Source organism: Vidua chalybeata, chromosome 5 (assembly GCF_026979565.1).
Source record: "Vidua chalybeata isolate OUT-0048 chromosome 5, bVidCha1 merged haplotype, whole genome shotgun sequence".
Lineage (NCBI taxonomy): Eukaryota > Metazoa > Chordata > Aves > Passeriformes > Viduidae > Vidua > Vidua chalybeata.
In genome coordinates, this window is record NC_071534.1 from 9,979,218 (window position 1) to 10,002,478 (window position 23,261).

The 23,261-nt window shown below is 40.3% G+C and overlaps 1 protein-coding gene across 5 annotated transcripts in view; it reads right to left on the reverse strand.

The window, feature by feature from the left end:
* SOX5 (SRY-box transcription factor 5) overlaps nt 1–23,261 on the reverse strand; it is a 285,498-nt gene that overhangs the window by 261,356 nt on the left and 881 nt on the right. Inside the window, exon 1 of one of the 5 annotated variants that reach the window (XM_053942784.1) lies at nt 13,014–13,082. The exons of the other annotated variants lie outside the window; for them this stretch is intronic. The gene's annotated coding sequence lies outside the window, so the exon portion shown is untranslated. Of the gene's footprint in view, nt 1–13,013; nt 13,083–23,261 lie in introns of those variants that run through there. 5 annotated transcript variants of the gene reach the window in all.

The window sequence follows — 23,261 nt, forward strand, 5'->3', positions numbered from 1 at the left end:
CCCTCATTGTCCATCTCCATGCTTGCTTTACAGGGGATGATCAGAAAGTGCAGCTGTTACCAAGCTGCTGACTTCACTCTACCTCCTTCCCACCCCACATGATGTGAATATAAAGCACAAGCCAGATTTTAAAAGATATTAAAGTGCCAAGACTATAGTTTGCCTTGCTGCTAAGAGAATTTCAAATATGCTTCAAATATTAAGATACCCATAGATTTCTGAAAATCTCACTGGGAGCCCATCTCTGTCTCCAAGCACCTTCATAGCTCTATAAACCTCATCTTACTCCTCTTTTGTCTTGTACCCAATTTATGAGCAAACATTCTATACTTGCACTGCCCTTTTCATCATCCTTAAAAGCACTTACAAATACTAATTAGGCTTCACATATCCCTTCTACTGCGAAGTAAATAAGGATTATTATCCCCTCTGAAGTAAATACAGATTACTCACTCCTTTTTCCAGTCTGAGGATATATAGAAGGGGACTTTAACACAAAGTAAAGAGGAACAATTGAAGCACGGACTAAGATGCAGAAGTTCTCCATCCCGTGCTCTGACTGTGACAATCTAAATCTCACCCATCTATTTGCAAATGATACTCTCAGCCCAATTGTTCCTCTCTGCTGGCTGATGATCAAATATTTAATGCATGCCATAAAATGAAAATATGAACTCTACAGCAGTGCCTCGTATTTGTCATGCCCCATTACTTAGACAGGGTGGTAACGTGTTCACGTGACAGTTTTCAATTTTATTATAGTTTCTATTTGCTCACTCACTTAAGATGTTTAAAGAAGAGTTGTATGGATTATCAGGCAGTCTGAAAAGTTCAGTTCAGAGCTCTTCAAACATATTCATTTTCATCTTATTAGCACAAGTAAAGTAAAAGCCTTAGGCAGGTAATTTACCATCCAGTTTATCCAAAGGGACTTCTAAAGGAAAAGTCAACCTTTGTAAATTGTTGGTGATAATCTCCAAATTGATCATTAATTATCAGCTGCTACTAAGCGTTTCTTCCATCAGCAGAACTGTGAAAATAATAGATTCCTCAGAAAAATCTACCATTGTTGTCACCGCCAACCTGTGCAATCAGCCCTTATTAAATCCAGCAAAGTTCCAGGGCAGGCAGCTGCCTTGCTAAGGGAATTCTGTCCAGCCATTGCATTTTCCAGGCAGCTTAAAAATTAGTTATCCACCAAAAGGAAAGCATTTCTTATTAATGTTATACTTTACATTCTTTACCTTCCCATGTATAGTAGCAGCCACAAATAATTTAAACCCATTCAACTGTGCTTAATAAAGAGTACACTGTTTTGTACTGCCAAACCCAAGCTGACATACACAAACTTCATCTTTCCCTCTGCAGTTCTATGATTTTCTTCTACTGCAAGTCAATGCTTACAATCTAACAGTAAAAATTTGAAAAGATCATTCCAGACTTTGTCTGTGAAAATGAACTCTGGAACAGACCAGTGTTCACCATCTCAGGTCCACATCACACAGAATCAGAGGAGGACCTTTCTGTGCAAGACTTTGCACGTCAAAATCCAATTCAGCCTTGATGCAAATATTCTGACAACTGCTCCCCAGAATTGCTGAATGTATACACTAAACACAGCCCTCAGAATTTTGGGAAATACTGTGACCAGAGTACACCTGACATTCCACAGCTCCTACTTTAACCCCCTTTAATGGACAGTCACAGCTAACTTCCCTGTAGCATCCATGGATGCCACACACCTCTCACCTTTAGTGGGACCAAACACACCTTGGCAAACAATACTTTAAAAAACAACCAGGATCCCAAAGAGGACCACAATAAACTGTGAGTCTGACAACAATTTAATCGTGTATTGTCGTATCATAGTGAAAAGGAAGCAAAGAATTAATATTAGAGGAAAGATAAAGGCAGGTAATGAAAATTTTTAGAAATATAGTATCTGGAAATAGCATTCAGAAAAGGCTGCATGGTTACAAAGCACATCTGTTTACTTTAGCTTGAAGACAGTCTACAGATAAAAATACCCTAAAAGAGGTGATCTGCCACCACCATGGGCTGCAGGTGTAACACAGCAGCAGCTGAAGCGTTTTACACCTGAGAATGGCAGTTCCAGCAGCACTGCGACATATTTCTCTGGTTTTGTAAAAACTGAAATGCAGGCTAGTTCTATAGCTGGGCAACCACATCATTTTGAAAACACACACACAGACAGAGTAAAAGAGTTTTGTTCACATTTAAAAGTCTGACTGCTCACTGGGTTCATGACCTCTGTCCACTGGCAACAACTCCACACTGAGTCCTGATAATTCCAAATGCAATGGGATTACAGTCATAAAGATGGAAAAGCACAACAGTACCACAGCTGAAAGAAGAGCCATCCCTTAAAGATAGTTTTGCTCAGATACTCTCAAATTCAAATAACTTAGGTTTACAGTTGCAGCTCAGGAACTTTTAAATAATATATATGAAATTTCTAGTTCAAAGGGCAGGAAGCCTGAAACAGAATAGAAACTTACAGAGAGATAAGACACAAATCTGGTAAAAAAGAAGGGAATAAACTTGTATTTTTATCAGTGAGATGGTTCCAAGAAATGGGCTGCTGCTCTTACAGGAGCTTGAGTTATAAATACTTTAATCTTGAGTAAAGAAAACAAAGGAATCCATCCAAACTCTTAAGGTGTGCTTCTGTTCTGGACAGGGGTAATGTCAAATGGCACCACCTCACTGAACAGTCCCGAGCACTGGATACACTGAGAGCCAGAGAACTGCCTGACTGTCACATCCTGGGTTAAACTACCAGGACTGAAAACAAAAAAAACCAAACCCACACTCACAAGTGCAAGTAAAACACAGTTTAGGGAGAGAAAATAAATCCTGCGATGTGATTTACCGGTAATTCTTTCAGGAGTACTACACCAAGACTCTCAATGTATGTTTAATATTGGAAACAAGATTTGTCATCAGCAAACAATTTAATAATCCAGTTACATGAGCAGTAACAATTCCTGGGCTGGTAATGAACACTAGGATATCAAAGTTGTCATCTCTTAAACAGAATCTTGGTTGATTTTCTGTACATGAGTAGTCCTGATTAATTCAATTGTGCCCTCAGTGTGTTTAGTGCCTGTCTAGGTAGGGGAGAAGAGAGTCTTGCAAAGGTCTCTCTGAGGACTGAGTGAGCTTTGAAATTCTAACTTGGGCCACGTTATATGAAATAGAATCCAGCCTGCTTGCCAGGAAGCAATAAAAGAGAACTCAGTGAGCCTGCTCATGTGAATACATCTTAGCAGAATCAGGGCCCACTCGAGCCACAAGGGAGGAGAAACTTAAATAAAGCATTTCAGTATAACCATTCTTTCAGCGGTTCTTAGTCTGTATTAGCAGCTAACATCTGAGGAAAGGAAAGGTTTGCTGCTTGGCAATGGTGTGGTGTTAATGTAACACAATCTGTTAAATGAAAAAGCAAAATTAATTCCAATTTGGTGTCTTCACATTTCACACCCCAGAGACTCTCATGGACTGAATGAAAGACAAGAAGGGGAAGAGAAAATTTAGTGATTTTTTTCAAAAATTAATTGTCTATTTCTTTGCATTTCACCTAATTAAGTCAAGAGGCAGTCTGAAGAGAAAATAAGAAAGGTCTCTTATTTTTATAGGTATTTCTCTCCCCATGTGGCCTAAGAAGTGTCTGCCTCCGCCCATCTTTCACTGCCCACTCCCCCTCTTCCCCTTGTCCTCTCCACAATTCAGTTGTTTAGCTTTACTTCATCCTCACAGCAAGGAATGGATTAAGCAGAATTACTTACTGCTATGCCAATTAGGGATGAATTAATTACAATTTTGCCTCCTGTCCCTCTAAGGTTGCAAGTTTGTCTACCAAGCCCAACGTGAACGCAGTGAAGAGCTGCAAACACCCAGGAGTCTGCAGAAACCAACTTTTCCTGCTGACCTATTCAAGCCTCTCACTGCACTGGGGTGACTCAATGTGAGTTCTTCTCCCCAGGCAAAAGCACAGCTGAGCTGCTGTGCTCCTTGGGACTTCAATTCCCAAAGGACTGCAAAGGGGGAGCAGCAATAATACCGATTTTTCAGCGGCACTGTGCAAGTTAATCCCTTAATATTTGCAAAGCACCTTGAGGCCAAAGCACATGGGGCACAACAGAAGCACAAAGCATCATCAAAATAAACTGGGGCATGTTCCAACCAGACTGTTCCTAGTGAAGTCTCCCTGGACCTCCACTCAGGACATTTTTGGTTTCCAGAGTTACATGTACACACTGTCCAAACCAAAAAATTGGAAAGCCACACAAGACTTTTCTTCCTCAGCAGCCCGTTTTTTCCTTATTTATTTTTTTTCTGCAAACATACTTTGCCATACCACCCACATTCATTCACTTCCAGGCTAATTATACATTGAAAGACAACCAGCATCAAGATGATGATAGCTTACAGAGTCAAGGGAAGGCCTAGTCAAATAAACAGGATAATTTCCCTTGGTCTCTCACTTTTTTCCACCTAGTGATGAATCTCAAAACCTGTACAGCCATACACCTTAAAAAGACTAAAACATTGTCTCCCTTTTCTCTCTTTTTTGCTACCCCTATATACTTCCAGCAGCACCCGCCCCAACCTATAAATTGCCAACCAAACCTTCCCCCTTCACCCTGGTCACAGAACAAAATGAAGCCACCACTTAAAAAACCCCAAAATAATAAAAAATAATCCAAGAGCAAGAGCCAAGGGCCAGTATCATGTCACCTTCCATTCAAAATTCCAGAAGTGGGACAGAAAGCACCTAGCTGCATCTCTCACACAAGCTCACCCATGTAAGCAGTCCCACCCCATCCCCGCTTCCCTCCTGTGTCAATTCCTTCTTCCACCATTCCTTTTTCACTCCCTATCAAGACCATGGATGCTCCAAGGAGAAGCATTCCATAGCTCAAGGTCAGGCTGGAGGTAGCCCTGAGCAACCAGAACTAGTGGGTGCCAACCCTGTCTTTCAAAGTGGGGTGGGAACAAGAGGAACTTTTAGGTCCCTTCCAACCCAAACCACTCTGTGATTCTGTGAGGCCAAATGGCCTCAAAGAGGTAAAAGGTCCTTTTGACTTTAGCAGGATGCCTAACCCTGCAAAGATCTCAGCACTTCCAGCTGCCACCGATTCCAACAGAAACTCCGGGCATTTAATTTTGAGCTGTACAACATAAATTCCTAATACCTCCTTTTTGATTAATCTGTAGTGATTTTGTAGAGACCCACACCTTGTCAGTCTAACTGTTCTGCTGTGCTGGTCTGGTATTACCTACAACATGATGAAAGGACATTCCTCAACAAACAGGACATGAACCCAAATATCACTCTCTTCACAGAATAAATGTAATGCTGCACATTTGGGTCAAATCACTATATAAAGTGGTAAAGGAGGCACCCTGAAAAAGTACCCCATGGACTTGATTATAACATATTTAGATATTTTTTAATAGAATTGTTCTTTTTTTTTTTGGTAATTTTTTTAATTGTGGTTTCTTAACATACCAAAAAGTGCCACTATTTACCTAAAGGCAAATATTTTAGTTCAGTTCTCTGCCATTATTTGTTCCAGTCTGTTTTTCACATCTATATAGCTTGTATCATTATTGACACAGCTATATGAGTAATAACATGTATCATGCCTCTTTCTGTACACAACTCATATAAAGAAGAATAGGGTAGTTCAGCCAGATTACTAATTATGAAGGGTATATTTTCAAAAAACAGAAATCAATTGCACATCATAGTCACTGACTGGTCATTCATTACATCTCTGCTGTAGATCCTGCTCTGCACTTTATAGGAGACATGTCATTACCAAGAGGCAGTAAGAAAATACTGCAGATGTTTTAGCTCTCTGAATGATAAATATGTTAGTGTTTCACAATGTACAACAAAAAAGATGAAAAAAGTCACACAAAAAAAGGAAGATGGAGCAAGGAACAGTACTGGTTTGCTGGTTCAATGACATACTGCAGCTCTTTTGGCACCTATTCCTCATGCAAACACTCCTAACTGAACACTTAGAGATTCTGACTTGATTATCTGAACACCATGGAAGACTCCAAATGCAGATGAAGCAGAGTTTTAGAACTGAAATACTCACACACCTAGTAGGCATATAAAATTTTCAAAGTAGAAATTCTAAAGTAAATTTAAAAGCCTAGGATGTTCAATTGCTCTGGCTATAATGTAAACTAAAAAAAAAATATATATAGTAACCAAAAAAAAAAAAAAAAAAAAAAAAAAAAAATTCCATAAAAGGTCCAAGCTTTCAGACTTAGTAACATCCACGTCCGCTGTCTAAAATCAAGCAAGAAACAAAAAGAAGGTTGTGTAAATAGAGAAGAAACAAAAACAAACAAACAAAAAATAAAAAATAATTTCAAACCTCTCAGTCAGCATAGCTGGGCAACCCAGGAGTTCAGCCTGTCCAGTTGGACAGTGTGAGGTGACATCATGAATCTCCTCTTGTTTACTTTTCTGAGTGCCTTACCTCAAGACTAGATGTTGAGAGGAATGAGTCTGTGGTCCTCTTGCCTCTACCTGTCTACCTGGACATCCCTCAGTGACTACACTGCGTAACTTGCTGGGTGTTAACCATGTCCCACTCCTTACTCTACAACAGCAGCAGTTACCTTCTTTATCTTTTAGGTAACAGTGCCTACACTTCACAGGACAGAATAAAAACGTGCCTTCTAATTTGGATTATTAGCCACGTGAAAGTGCATCCTGCTACCCACTGAATTAACAAGTAATAGGGATACCAAAAAAAACCTGAACAACCCCACACCAAAAGAAACACAAACAATAATAAAAAAACCTAAACTATACTTAAATGGCCCAAAATCTGCTCTTTAACTGATGTCATGTACACCCATTTCAGTGTTTCACAATTGCTTCTTCATTCCCGAAACATGAAATCATTCCAAGGGGACTCCAAGCTTTGCTGTATTTTCCATGTTTCACTTCAATAAAATATTACAAATACGTTACCATGTAGCTGGGATTTTTTCTGCAATCATCATAACAAAGCAATGTTTTCATAATATCGCCACAAACCACATCTATTACCTCATACAAGAGCACAATGTTTTGGCAATGCAGTGCAAATAGTAGGAACAACCTCACCATCATCTTCCAAAATAGTTCTTTGAATACATTTCCAAAAAACAGTAGCGACAAAAGCCCTGCCATTCATTCCTTCCCTCCACCCTCACGGTGGATGGGAAGAAAGCACTGAAACAAGCACTGCCCTCTCCCATCTGTGTTATTTAGAGGCTCTGGATCACAGTCACCCACAGCTAAGTCACTCTGGAGTCAACAGGAAGCATTCCAAAACCTGGAGAAACTGTGTACATCATTAAACCTGAGCACTCCAGAATAAGGTTTAAGAAAAGCAGACTGTTTAATCTTCCTGTCTTAACCAAGTCATGGTGAGGGCTGGGGAAACACCTAAATTATACCAGAAATGTAAGCAGTGCCCAGTTTTAATGTGAAAATGACACTGAAAATTACAGCAGAAAAAATTGAAGATGAGGTGAAAATTCTTTTGCTTGTGGCCTGATGCTTTTAGCAAGTCCAAAACCTACAGAACTTCAAATGAATCAAAGTCACTCAAAGCCTAACAGAGCTGGCCTTTATTTATGTGTTCAATCTACTATACTCCTTCCCAGACTTTACCCAAAATGGTTTCAAGCAACTTACTGTTAATAAGGATTAAACCTACTTAACAGAAGTATTTCCAGAGATCACATCACTATCAGGCCTGATTAACAGGTCTTGAAGTCTACAGCAGCGAGGCTGCACTCCTCATATATTCTAAATATGACTATATATTTGTATTCTGGATTCCTTCTCAGTGAGAACCAGTGCATGCAAAATAAATTCCACAATCCCACATCTTGTATACAAAGGGCATCACACATATCCTGCGACTTAAGCTATTCTCCTGAAATTATCTTAGTCTCACACAATCACACTTCAAATACCCCATATGTCCACTTTGGTTATCCCTCCTTTGAAAAGCTAATAAATGTAATACTTAGATGCAACTGCATTTCATCTAGAAACAATTATCTGCAGTACTTTGTGCCAGGAAAAGCATCAATAGGCATCATTAACAACACTTCCACTTTATTTTCTTCCCCTCTAATGGGCCCAATCCAACACCCAAGCAAAGTCAATGAGAGCCTCACAATTGTTTTCAGTGGGAGCTGGACAGAGCCCCACGGTGGCACATGAATGTGAGGTTTGTGCAAGGAGGACGAGTGACAAGCACAGCCTCTGTTTATTCACACCACGATACTGCAAAGGGAGAGGAAGAACAAACTTCCCGGGATGTTCCCACTACCCAGAGCTGCTGAAGAGCCAGCAATAAAAGCTTTGGAGGTGGAAGAAAACACTGCTCTCTGGACTTACTCAGTCCTTGTTCTCCTTTCTAAAGCTGTCCATAAGAGCTGAAAACTGGACTGACACAGGCAGCTGGTAAAATCAAACATTTACCTGTTACTCTCCCTAGGTGTTTCTAAAATTAAAAAACACAATACAAGACCCGCCCTTTGTGCTACACAGAGCCTCCTATTCACCCGGGTTGTTTTCACCTCAAAAGAAAAACAGGTGATCTGCACAATAGTTCTCAGTTACAATGCACTTGTCTTGCTTTACTGAACTCTACCTGATACAGGGTTTAAAAATGGCAAACAATTCATTTCAGGCACTCACTTGAATGTTTCACACAGATAAAAATAAAGAGAGGGGGAAAAAAAACGAGCTCTCATTTTTTCCTAAAATACCCATGGAAGGGGTATATTTCCAAAGAGCCTGGATGCATGGGCCAAATGATTAAAAACACTCAAAAGTGCCCCATAATTCTAAAAGGACTCCCAAGTGCTTTGCACTTGCTGGCTCCCATGCAATGTTTTCCCAAACAATTTTTTATTTCTTTATGAAAATCATGTACTCTTCCCACACACACGCTCATGCCTTCCTCCTGCTTTCAGCGTTAAATATAACACCAGAATCTTTGAAAATGCAGATGTTATGTTGTGGGAGATAAGAATTCCTGCTCACTTCTGGTGAGCAGCAGAAAGCACTCTGGGAAAGGTTCAGCTGGCAGGTACAAAACAGGTCACACAACCAGAGAAGGGGTTGCGTGGCTGGCGTGTGGTCACCTCGTGCATGGGGCAGTGATTGTTTGGGGACACCTGTGGCCACCAGGTGATCCAAGAGCTAACTGGGCAAAAGGATGTGTGAACAGCGACACTGCAGTGGCAGGCAGCCAATGCATGCTTGTTTTGGGTTAAGTTTAGAACATAAAAAGGCTTGCTTTGTTGCAATAAATGATCTTCTTCAAAGAAAGAGGTCTGTGCGTCTTTGTTCCCCATTGCTACATTATGCAGCCTTTTAAAGCTAGAAGACAACTTGTTCCTGGAGACTTTCAAATCTCTTATCTGTAAAGGGCTTCCTGGAAGGCACAAGAAGCATGTAGTACTCCAAGAGATTCCCAAAGTCCTGCACTGGCATGTGCCTGACCTCGCCTTCCCTCAGACGCTGGAGCTACACAGTCAAGCACTGATATTCCACTGCCATTTGGCACCTGCATATTGCAAACCCCACTTTTATTTGGCATTATAAAAAGACAGGCCACAAGGAGAGTTGAAGTTCAACCATTAAACCTGGTCATTCGCACCCAGGTTTAATGCACATGCAGCTGTAACCCGATGGTAACACCAAACTCGCTGAAAATCACAAGAGCATCCTCCTCTGAAAACCATCCTCTCTCCATCTCCAGCTTTCCACAGGTCAGAGGTCTAAACTTAGTGGGAAGGGTGATGGAATGCAATAGTTTCCTTAAAACCAACACAAAGAGATCAGAAAGAGACAACTAGAAATTTAGTGGTGGAAGTGAAAGAAGAAATGAAAAAGAAAAGAAAAAAAAAAAGAAGGGAGAGGGCAAGATATTTGCTCATCTCGTATTTAGAGCACAGGGGAAACTTAGCCTTAACAGTGTAAATCAAATTAAACATTTCAGGGGTCTGGCTTTAAAAGCTGCCATTTTAATAAAAAGGGGGACAATTGGAAGGCTGTTTAAAAACTGTAGCTGCATTCTCCTGCTTCTGCCTCCTCCTTCTCCCAACCCTTCCTCCCACACCACCAACTGCCATCTCTAATTTACCTTGCCATGCAGTCACTCCAGAAATCCCTCTCAACCACAGAGGACTGGAGGAATCTACAGAAAATAAACTGACAATAAATACGACTATATTACCTAAAGGGAGGAGGGGAAGCAACGAAAATTACCAAACTGTTGACATTGGTCAAGAAAACTTTCCCCTCTAAAATTTCAAAGAACATGAAGGCCAAGCAGCAAAGGTCTCATTATGAATTCACTCAAAACTGTTTTTTTTATAGAGTTCCTTCTCCCCCATCCCTGAATACAGGAGCCTATTCTTGTCCAATCATTAGTGCTCAACGGCAGATAGGCTGCTATTTCCCACTCCTGAAGAAAACCATTTTATGGCACGCAACGTGAAGAGCTGCTTCATTAATCAGATGGTCAAGCAGATCCAGTAGAGCTGCTACAGGGAGGCATGGTGACACCATGGTGGGAGAACTGTCTTTCTTTCCGTCTGGATCATCACTGAAAGGGCCTCAGAACTTCCTTAAACTTAACAGGTTTATCGTTTTAATCCCTACCTGGGAGAATAACAGGACTCCTCATCTAAATGTAGAAAGCAAGCGTGACTGCATGTGGGGAGAAGGTGAAAGGGAAGCAGCTGAGGAAGAAAAAGGATGAGTATAATATAGAGAGAGGGCTGCAAGTCTATCTTCTTGCTGGCACTGAAAACATTAATACTGTTGAGGCTTATTTCACACACATTTTTTAAGAGTCGGATTTTTGCTGTCCACACATCATGATTCAACTAAATCTATGCAGAAGCTTTCAAGTTTCCAATATTATCATCATTTTATCCATAGAAATCCAACTTTATCTGTCTTTCAGCATCTCAGATTTTCTCCACAAAAAGCCAGGCTCAGGCTTTTGTAATGTAATAGTTTAAAGCAGCACTTTCTTGAGACCCCGTAACATACAGAAAATGAAATCTTTATTAACATGAGAACATAAATATCAATCAGTCCTTTTATTCACCCTCCTGACATCTTGGAAGCAAACAATCCAGCCCTACTTATAAATCAGAAGTACATTTACTGGGGAAAGCATCCAGAAACATTATGAACTGACATAAGCAGCTCTCCAGACACAGCAGCAAGGAACCCTCAGCCCTGTCCAGAGGTGTTAACAGTGCAGGACTAATGTGACACGGCACTAAATGGATGGCCAAACACAGAGGCTTTGTCACACGCAGGAGGTTGCATTTTTGCCATCTTTTTCCAAACATCCACCTAAGGGAAAATAATATCAAGCACTTTCAAAGAAGGGCTTTCAAGGAAGAAAAGGAAAGAAGAAACTGTTTTGTCCTGCATATTTTATGGACAACTGCTAACAAAGAGTGAAAGCTCCACAGATTATTTATTTTTTTCTTATGGTGGATTTTCCTCTGCTTAACTTAAGAGTAAAACATGAACTGGACAGAGTACCAAATTCCCACATACCCAAATCTCCTAACTTTCAAAATTTATTTTATATAGCTATACATTTCACAAATAGGGTTTTACCAAAGGTTTTAGTCAGTCTCATTCATTTTCAGCCTTTAAACAGATAAACTGCATCAAAATGATTGTATTATATTCCTGTAATTTATGGCATCAACTTTACTTTCCACCACTGCACCACTAAAGGAAGACCGTGGTTCTGATTTAAAGCTGTAAATTCCGATCAAATGGGAAAGTGTTAAATTCAGAAGAGCTTTTGGTCCATTAACTTCCATGCTGATTTGACACGCTCTGCAGTGCTTGGGCAACAGACTCTGCCATACAGCGTATTCCTAAGCAAACAGTGCTTTGTGTCATAAACCATCTGGGGTGTCAGTTCCAAGGGCCACTCATCTAGGCTCCTCTGATACACTTGGAAATGCTGAGGTGCAGAACAGAAACTTTTCCTTACTACAAAATATCTTTTGCAAGGGTAAGGGAGATGCTGCCATCAGAGAAACAACAGCAGACGCAAAATTTTGGCGAAGGGTGATGTTTTTGTTATTCTACCGAAGAAAACCACTGGACAAACAAGCTTTCTAAGACACTGGGATTTTTCTAAGGTGCCAGTGAAAGTGATACCCTTCATAATCTGGACAGTGCTCCCTTTCATATCAGAGCCTATAGCTGCAAAGCTAAGTGCCAAGCAGATGGTTGAAATCTGTTTTGTATAAGAAGCGTGTGAGCACACACATTTTTTTTAGATGGAGTTCTTTGTATTCATATTCAGGCCTAGGTTCTAGCCATCAAAACACTGGCACTGAAGCAATCATTAGCTGCACTTTAGACAACTGGCAACTAAGGTATTCACAGTTCTCCACAAAATGTTCAGCTAATACCTCCCAGATGTATAACTAAGGCAAAAGACCACCTTCTTAAATTGGTATCAGTGCTTTGGATGGCCTTTCAATAGACTGCACATGTATGTAAAAAAGCTATTGTATTTATCTCCTTTTTAAAAGAATGCTCTGTTACGCTCTGTTTACAGCAGCTTTTAAAAACACAGGCTTCCACATCAAATTCTACCCAAATACAACAGCAGAAACTCCATTCATCTTGTTTTCATATTTCTAAGAAACATCTAGCAGGAAATTCCGTAGGCAATTTTAAGAGAAAGACTTTGTCTTTCTTATCTGATAACCATTTAGCTTATTTTAAAAGAAAATACAAGATAGGCTCAGCTGCTCTAGAGGAATTAGTTCCAGACAAGATGAACCTGTTCCTGCTACCCTGGACAACTCATGCACGTCACCTCAGCTGCAGGTACCTCAGTCAATTTTTAAGTGGGTTGCTTATTGCCACAAACAGCAAAACCAGAAATGCTTACCAGCATGGGGCTCTGCTGTCTGCCTGGGCTTCTCATGGAATCAGTGAACAGGTGACAATAATTTGCCTGGTGACAAATTAACAGAGGTCACACTTTTGAAAACTGGGGTTATCAAACAAACGTATATTTGGAAGAAGGCATTTCTGTGCAGCAGTCTCTCTATAGGCCTTGGTGGCCACAACTGGGAATTAGTACCTTAGGAAACACACAGTTTCAAAACAAAGATTGATTTTCTGTGCAGTGCCAAGTCCACTAAGGGCCAGATGTTAGCTCTGGCATAATCCAGGTAAATTTTCATCCTGGGCATTCAGATCATTCTAATCTGCCAGGCATACTTGTTGTTTAGGAGAAAAAGATAGTTAACCTGTCATCAAAGCACAGCAACACGGAACTCCCGAAATCCCCAGATTTGCTGAAGCCTACAGAAATCCCTCCTGATGCTTTTGGAAACTCTGGTGACATTGCAACCCATGGACGTTTGCTGCAGGTTAAGGAAAGTCAGGATTCTGCTCCTCACCAGTCACATTTTCATGCCATCGTGGAGGACTGGGGTGAGGAATACCAGCCTTTCTCATGGAGTTCACTAGGACGTTAGTTAATTAATTAGGCCTATGTTTTTAGGGCCTGACACTGAACTCCAGTGCTACTGTGAACACTCAGAATGAATGGGCACTTTTTTAAAGGATGCCTTGACTGGCCCTATCACAAAACAGGTCTTTGTGAACACACTGCTGAAAAACTATGACTGAAGCACTATGGAACTGGCCTGATCATAATCCATTATCTTGAAAGTAACATCACCCTTAAAAAGCTCATCAAAGAGAATAACTTAACAGCTTAGTCATGATATTCAAAGGCAACAGAGATCAAATCCACCCAGGACTACCTCGGTTTATACCCATTTTTTTCAACAGTGTGTAGCAAAGGATGCAACACAGCCTAGATGTAAAGCTACCTGCAGACCTCAGCATTTCAGCTCTACTCTTGCAGAGCGTGCAGTTGGAAACAAGGAAAAAAACCCACTAAAACAGATTAGAACTTTTAACGTGAATAAGAAAATAATTCCTCCCTTTTAATAACCCTGTATTATTTCAGGTCTCATTTAAAAAGCAGATGTCAAACATCTGGGTAAGAATCACAGTGTGTTTTGTGCTCTGCAGCAGGCTCTTTTGCTTTTAGCTTGGTTGGTTGGTTTGCTCACTGTGGCTGCCTACATTGCCACTTCCAGAGGAGTCTGTTCCTCACATCAATACTCTCCACATTAACAATTTTTTCCTGGACTCACCTCGTGCCTGGTCCTTAGGTTATAAAACATATGACAGCTCTGGTACATATGGCTGAAGATGTTAGCTGCTCCCCAGGACCAAAGTTTACCTGTTCATAGCACACACAGTTTCCCAAACTACTGCTTAAACAAAGCGGGTACTGCTGCCCAACTCCAGCTATCCAAACTTGCCCCCAGGTAAGGAGCTGGCTTAGAAGCAATTCGGATAACTGGAGGGTCTACAAACAATATTCCCTCCCAGCCCTCAATAATACAACTGTGGCTGCAAATATTTCTTTAATTTATTTTATTAATTATACTCCACAGTCCCTATTTTACATACTTAAGCGATTTGAATACTATAGTTCATCTTGCTAGAATGAGACCTTTATAAATTATAATTGGACAGAGAAGTCTGTAATTTGCAGTTCTTAGGATCTCAAGAAGGGAAAAGGAGGGTGTCTCGAGGTTAAAAAACAGGGCTACCAGTCAGCATCACTACTTTTTAAACTCACACATGCAAAAGATTGTGTGACAGCGTTCCTCAGTTTACTCATCTATAAATTGAGCCTAATCTCGCTACTCAATCTAAAAAGCACAGAAATCGTCATGATTTGTATATCAATGCTTACCAAATGCTCTGAATTCCTAATCAAAAGACTTTACAGGAAGTATGAATCTATTATTAATAATATCAGTACTTCTAACAGTAAAGCAACTTCTCCACACATGCATCTGGAGAAAAAAAAAAAAAAAAAAAAAAAACAGAAAGAGAATACACATATATTGCTCAATTTATAAATTGCTAAGCATGGCTTCAGGACTGAAATCTCATTCATAAACCATGCTACGGATCTCTTACCTAGTCCCTGTTTCTGAATTTTCCCCATACAAAGACACATTTATATTACCCTAAGCTCTAAGCACAAAGGCTGCTCTGTGGAATGGAAAGAAACCTTCTTTTTTTGTGTTTGTACAGTGACAAGCATAATGGGGTCCTGATTCAGGATGCTTGCCCTCTACAAAAACACACTAAATCAATGACACTAATACACATGAAGATTATCTATAAAAGAGATGCATGGCATACTTGAGAGTGGCACAGCATTTTCCCTATAATTTGCCTGGCATTTCATGCAAACGCCTAATGTGCATTCCCGAGTCACACAATTCACTTCAGACTTTAGGCAAGAACAGAAAAAGTGAGCAGAACTTACAAAACATAAGCAAAGGAGGAGAGCTTTCCACTGAGAAATTCTGCCAAATTCTAATCTCAGTTGTAAAACCAGAATCAGTCCAATGTTCATAGGGTTTTGACAAAGATGAGAACCAGTAGCCTTCTTTAAAACACACCATAAATTTCTACTTCAGTGTCCAAAACCCAGGAGCAAAAAACAAATCAAAGCTTGAACCTGAAGAGAGAAATGTATTTTCCGTGTCCCTGTTATATTCAAATTCAAAAGCCTAGATATTTTTAACAGACATGGAAAAAAAGAACTATTTGGCTTTACTCAGCAACTGCAGAAGGAAACTGTACCAAAAGAATAATGTTGCATGTTCTGTTTTCAGTTGAATTCATTTAGCCTTTCAGTTCTATTTCAGTTATGTTTCATTTAGCCTATTTTTTTTTTTAAATAATCATCATGTTTTGGTGATTCACATTTCACACCATCCCAGGAACAAGTCATGTAAATACAACACAGCAAAATGACCCAGTTTGTTAATAGACATGCAGAACGGGTAAGAACATCCTTCCCTCCGCCCTTACCAACCATCACCTTCCCACACATCTCATGTCTATCCAAAAAAGCCTCTGCCCCGGTGAGGCCACGGTATCGAAATGTAGGGATAAAACCCTATGAACAGAAACCTGACTAATTCTTGGGAGAAGATGTTTTCAGTCTTGTTTTACAAAGTGAATGTAATGAGGACCCTAAGGGAATTTATCTGGAAGCAGAAGACTTCTCTGCAGTCTGATACAGCACTCAGAACTACGGCTCCCTCCCAGCACAAAGCTCTGCTCAAGTGCTTTAGTCCTAACCCAGGCAGGCCACCCCTAATGGTCAGGGGACACCACATGCTTCCTGCCCTTCATCAAGCATTCTCTCTCTTAAATCAAGGAATACTTCCACATTTATAAAAATGGCGTGCAGAGATGCACTTTGGCCTTTCAGACAGTGATGAGTTTTAGCTTCATCACACTCTGCTGGGGTGTAGTCTCTTCATGCCCCCCAGCAGACAGACTCCAAACCACGGAGGGCAAACACAAACAGGTCTGTCCGGACGGGCGTGCACGCTCCCGACATTCTGGGAGGCTCGCTGGTTTAAATGGCAAAAAAATTCGGGTGAAATATTTCCATGTAACTATGGTGAAAAACAGGAATAAAAACATTAAAAATTGTTTAGAACTGTTAATATTTTCTTTAGTTTTGGTCTTCTGTAATCCACTGAGCTGGCAATGGCGAGTAAGTCCAGCTCACTGTCACATACATCAACTTTGGCCATGTCCAACTTCTGAGATGAATCAATGAAACTTGGGTCAGTTTTTTTCATTCCCACATTGTTAAAACAATTTACTCCAGCACCAAAGAAACCAGGAGGATGACAAACTGTATGGGTTTCTCTTTACATGAACTACATTCCTGGGGCTTTCTTCTCTAGAGCTACAAAGGTCCATGAAGAACACTAGATGTAGACAATGCTCTTAACTACAAAAATAGCACATACCTCTCCCACAAGATCCTCACCACTAAAAAGAATTCTGAGTATTCACACAAGAAAATTAAATATCAATTCACTCTGCTTATATTTTTTCCTCCAAATGTAACAGAATTATGTTATGACAGAAACAAATGAGCAGTAATAAAACTGTAATAAAATCACAAAGAAAATTAGCACTAAGGCAACATTTTATGGTATGTTTAGGTCTAACAGCAGTCAGACACCCACATCCTAGGAAAAAAACCACAACCCAAAAAACTTAAGACAGTCTATATGAACTTGAGAAAACACAAAACCATAACTGCATGGCAAAACAAAATAAAATTATCTCAAAAAGCATATGCCAAAATGAATTTCAATACTTGGTCTTTAAAAAACAGAAGTATGAAAAAGAAATCTGGAATATTAAACGTAAATTTAAAATACTAAACATAAATTTAAAAAATAACAAAATATAAATGCAATTTGAGAATTGAGAAATATTACCTTATTAATCCCACTGTACTTTTAAGGGAAACAAGATGAACACCATTTCAAACTGCCAAAGCGAGCCACAAGCTTTTCCTCAATTTCACTTTACCTCTGAGTCCCACAAGTCAAAAATAATATCATCATGTTGGAATTACTTTTTTTCTTTAAATGGGGTGACAAAAGGACAAGTTCAAAAGAAGTGCAAAGCCAGATCAAAACCAGGACATTGGAAAATGTTTGCCAATTTCTTTCAAAACAAACAGCTCCCCCAATACCATGGGAAGCACCTGAAATTCATACTAACATCTGATAATTCTGGCAAACAGAATTCAACATTTCCTTCTTAGCCTGTTTAAAACAATTGAATAAATAAATTTCACACCTATCCTAAAAAATGACAGGAGCTTCTCTAAATTACTACTGTACACCTCACAATTTCCATCCACTTCTCACATTCTTTTCAAGTCCCATGGCCCCTGCAAGCAGCGCTGGCTCAGTAAAATTCCTCCAGAACCTCGTCTAAATTTGCCGTTTCCCAAGAACTACTGCGCATGGAACTCCACGCTGTCCCAAGGACACGTAGGCTCAGGAACAACTTTTGGGGACTCCTGCCTTCCCAGCTGGCATGGAAGGGGTGACGAGGGCTCGGTGTGGGGGTGACGAGCGGCGTCTCTCAAGTGGAGGCTACGGCGCATTGGGCTTGCCACGGCACCCCCGGGGCCCAGCCCGGCCAAGGCCACCTGCAGCAAGGCAGCCCCTCTGGAGGGTGTGGGAGAGCTGAGACAACACCATCACCCTCGGCACAGGGCGTGGGTGAGGACTCTATGGTGGTGGTGTTTTGACAACGCGGCTGTGGGAGGAGATGGGAACGGGACAAACGCCGTCAGTAAATCCCCGCGACTGCTGGCCCTCACCCGCTGGCCAGAGTCACCCAAGGCTCCAGAGAAAAACAGCCCATTCCAAAAGTTCCAGAAGTTCTCGTGTGGGTAATTCAATAACGCGACAAGGATTTGCTTACTTTGCAGCCTTGTGGGTTTTAACATACTCATATACAACATAATTTTACCTTTTGTAGGAAGGAGACTTCACAAGTTTTCCACATTTGATAAAAATCCATAGAAACTTTAAGAGGGAAATACTCTTTGCTTTTAAGGATGCTACTTGTTAAACAACAAACTCCTTGCCATCATCAGAGAGACTACAGTTATTGATTAATTGCTGTGAGCACTTCTTTTCTCTTCACTACAGTAGCAGAAATCACAGGCATTGAATATTTCCAGCCTGGTAAAGCACGACAACATTTTTCCCCTTCAACTTCTGAGTTAATTATGCTATAATCCGGCCTGAGCAAGAAATTAACAAAATAAAATAAAAGGGGAAGTCAAGAGGATGTCACACTGACTTCTGCAACAGTTGTGAAGGCACAGGTATCTCACACAAAGAAAATTAGCCTATATTTCAAGTCTAGTATGAAAAGCTTGTGAAGAAACTGTAACTGTACCTTGGGAGGAGACACTCTTTTTTCCCCCATATAAATATTGCTTAAAAGTGTATTTTTATACACCTACAGATACATCACATTGCACAGACTCATATTCCTATCCTATCAGGCAGCTTCACATTTAAGTAACTCAACCAGATACTCTGTGCCTCCTAAATGATAAAGCCATAAATGCTCGTTACAGCTCCCCGAGAGGCAGTAAATGTTTTGTAAACTAGTTATATATTTAAGATCTCTGGACAGAAAGAGAAGGAAAAACAATTCCTCGCCCATGTAAAGGTACCAATCAAACACACTATGCACATAAACACTGCGAGATGCTTGGTGGGAGACTGTGTATGTGTTTGTGTGTGTGTTTTAATTAACTCCTTGAATGCATATGATGAGCCAGCCACCCAGAATTAGTAATGCCAAACTCCCAATTTGATTCAAATGCAATGAATACAACAGTCGAATTGTGCAGGCTGGTGTGTCACTCATCAGCTCTCTCATTTGGGTTTTTGCTTTCCAAGACTAGTTCACAATTTCAGCAACTGGTAAATTATTGAGATGTTCATTAAAATCTGTAATCTGTAACAGTCAACTTCTTCCTAGCCAAGCATAAGCACAACAAATTAAATTAGTGCATGCAGGGCATTAATGAATAGTCTGCAAACACATTAATTCCTTCAGACTTATCTCAGAGAAATAAAAATGTTCATTTTTGTCACTGCAAAAAACGAGTACCTGCAACTTTACACTGGCACTCTATTTATTCTTCAAATCCCAGATCCCTAGAACCATAAACTTAAGCAATCAAGTCCTTTTCCCAAAACGTCTCAATGAAGTTAAAGGATATTCAGCTCGATAGTAAGCTTTTAAATGAAAGAATCTACTTCTACAGGTAGATTTTAGGAGAGTGGGACAGCATTCTGAGCAAGCTGAATAACGGAAAGGTACTATTCTTTTTCCAAAATTCTCAGCAGATGCAGCAGAATAAAGCTTTTCGGGTAACTTTAGCTAAGAAAAGCACTTAGGAATACGCAAAGTTTCCTTTTAAGAAAATGACTTCTCCATTTGACAGTGTTGGTACAACCCCAAAATAAATTCAGTGGGAGTCTGAAATGACTCGTGCAGTGCAGCAGTAAAGCAGCTAAGTATATTTTTTTCCTCCCAGCAGAGGCTTGCTTTACATGCTTGAGCCTTTCTCTTCTACAAGCTATTCACTAGAACGGGGAACGTTCCGAGAGCACGCCACCCGTGACTGCCAACGTTGAACTTGTTCCACTGTCCCCATCCCCACTGCTCCCATCCACGCCTTTTGTCTTTTCCAGCTCTGCCTTTTTCTCCTACAGAGGCACTAACCCACCCATCCTTCTTCTACAAGCACTGCATACCACTTTACCTTCCACTGGCATGCTGAAAATAAAGACGAAAAAAAGTAAAGGAAATAATGAAGAAGAGAAAGGATGTCACTCTGCCTGGATGCCTAGCATAGCCTCTCTCTCAGTCTACAGAGAAATGTAAATATGCAGTAATTAATTTGGGTTTAAGAACATTCCGTACACTAGGGATACTGTTAAGCAGTCACTTTATCTATTTTTCATTAATCAGATTTTATTAAGACATTAAAACTTTATGTTGGGCATTTCTGAGTTTTTATCATTCTGTAAATTTCCCAGCTGTCCGCGATGGTTCTGGCTGCATTGTCTCTACCTTATCCTCAGTGAAGCAAACTTTCTTTTTATTGTGGCCAGACTTGTTATATTTAAGTATAATGACCCAACTGAAAAAAACAAAGGAAAAAAAGAAAAAAAAAAAAAGAGAGAAAAATCAAACAACAAAAGACTTATTCAAGACCTTTAGAGCCAATGCAGGGTGCCACAGGCGTTCACACAGCACACCCCAGAAGTTACCCTTTCCCTGTGTAACACACAGGGGAGTGCATTCCAGTTATAATATCTCCCCACAATGTTGCTGCAAACATCATCCCCCTCACTGTACGCATTCTGATGCTCCTCTCAATCAAGCAGCTGAACAACCACAAACAGAAATAAAGGCGTGCAAGGAACTTCTCAGAGAAGGATGAAAATCTTCACAATTTTGACACGGTAATTAATTATACATGTTAATTCACAAAACCTACTGCAATTTACCAGCTATGCTGAATGAATTAATGAATGTTTATTTGCCTGATACTGAGGATCATTTTCATTCTAAGTGTGTACCGTAAATTCCCCCTGCTAATGGCCATAGACACAGAAGAGAAGCCCCCTGAATTCAGCTCTCTTCACCTGGGGTGACTGAAAGTTTCTGAAGTGTTTGCAGTTTACTGAGATACACCGAAACCTCACAGGAAAGACAACGGGCAAAGAGGAACATCCTGAGAGACACTCGGATGCTCTGAGATCTGAGCTGCAAACAAGTTTGCCTGACAATCTTTACCTCCTTGTCATTTGCTGTTCAAGTTTAAAAATGAACAGTGGGAGACGGGTAATAGTAACAGGACTGAAGTGGGACACGCTGATACGACAAGCTGGACCCCAAGCGACGGCAGAAATGTGCTCCAAGAACTGTGCTGACTGAGAATCCAAGAAAAGAACCTACCATAAACACCTAGAAAACAATGATCTGTGCATCGTGCACGCACACGCACACACACATCAACTCTGCAGGCGTTTGTGGGTCTGAGGATCCCTGTGCAGGAGGAAGTGTGTCCTCGTGGCTGTTCCCTGACAAACACACACACATTACATGGACACTGCCTGGGTCTCTGGATGTGTGTGTGACTGTAGTCAAACACACACAATGTAAACAAATGGTAATGATTAACAAAGATACTGGTCTCTATCCCCAGTTTCAACTGCAGAGGGAAAATTGTTAAAAAAAATTTTTTCAAAAAAAATTGCACATCCTGAGGTTCATTTTTATTGCTTCCCATTTCTACTGCTTGCTATTATCTGCATGGCAAAAGGAGAGCGGCGTATTGATTATTTAACTAGAATGTTTACAAGAGCAAAGCTGGATCTCTGAAAATGAAACGTATGCCTAGGGGCAAAAAAAAAAAAAAAAAAAAAAAAAAAAAAAAGAAGGGAGTAGAGAAGCTCATTCTAAGGATGATGGTTGCCCCAAATGACTTGTTTATATATAAAATGTATATAAGTAACTATATTTATAATGCAGAGAAACTTCAGCTAAAAAAAAAAAATCCCCCCAGCAGGAAAAATGAAAGGACTTCTTTCTGCTTCAGAGAGTTTACAAGCATTGTGCTCATCACAAAGTTCAAAGAATAATCAAAATTGTTCGCTTATAAATTTCTATGTGTAAACTTAGTGAGGCACATGAAATACTTGAATCTATCGATTGCATGGAAACGACAAATACATGAGCATGATGCCAGATCAAATTTGACATCAGAAACAGTAACAGTTTCCTCAGGTAGTTGAACTAAGTTAATACAGTGCACGTGAACAAAACCAATTTTGTTCTATTATTGTAATGCTAAGAAACCAAAGGAAAATGCCAAGTATTCCAAGTCTGGAAAATTAATTGCATTAAAGACGACCTTGGAGTAGAGCAACCTCGCCAATTTCACTTTCTAGTAAGGAAGCGTTCTAGTTTCAGAACAAGGATTGAAAGTGTTAAAATAGTTCTTTTCTGCATTTCCAAATTTTAATTTTCTCCGATCTTTTAATTCAAGTGTTCTTTCCTGTCCTTCCTTTGCATGCATGTTCCTCAGCCCACTTAAAATGTTTTTATCTTGCCTTCTTTTCTATGCCTTTACTATCAAATTCAGTAGGTTTGAACGATGAACAGCTTGACTTAGCATATTTTTAACCAGCTGGTCTAGCACCTAGCTTGTATTGCATAGTCAGATACAACCAAATGTTTATACAGGAGGTAGCTTTCACGAAGATGAGAAAAACCTCAGTAACGCGCATCCTGGCATTCTTTCATTTACTGTTTAGAAATGAAAGTTTGGATTGTTTACTGCAGCCGCAAAAGGGGCTATTAATAACCTTTAAAGAAGAAGCCGGAGGGGAGGGATGCGGGACCATCAACGCACGGACGTACAAGAGCCTGAGAAAACGCTTCCAAGCATCTCAGGAGAAGCAGATCATATGAAATAAGGACTGAACTCTCGGAGGTCCAGCAAAGCCACCAGCAGTGACAGCAAAAACTTGATTCCAAGCAGGGAAGGCTCCTGTTTCGGGCAGGGGGAGACAGGCACATCTACGTCATACCCGAAGCCCGCTCGTCATACCCAGACCCGGCTCTTGACACTCCGCGAGAGAGGCGACGGCCAAAACTT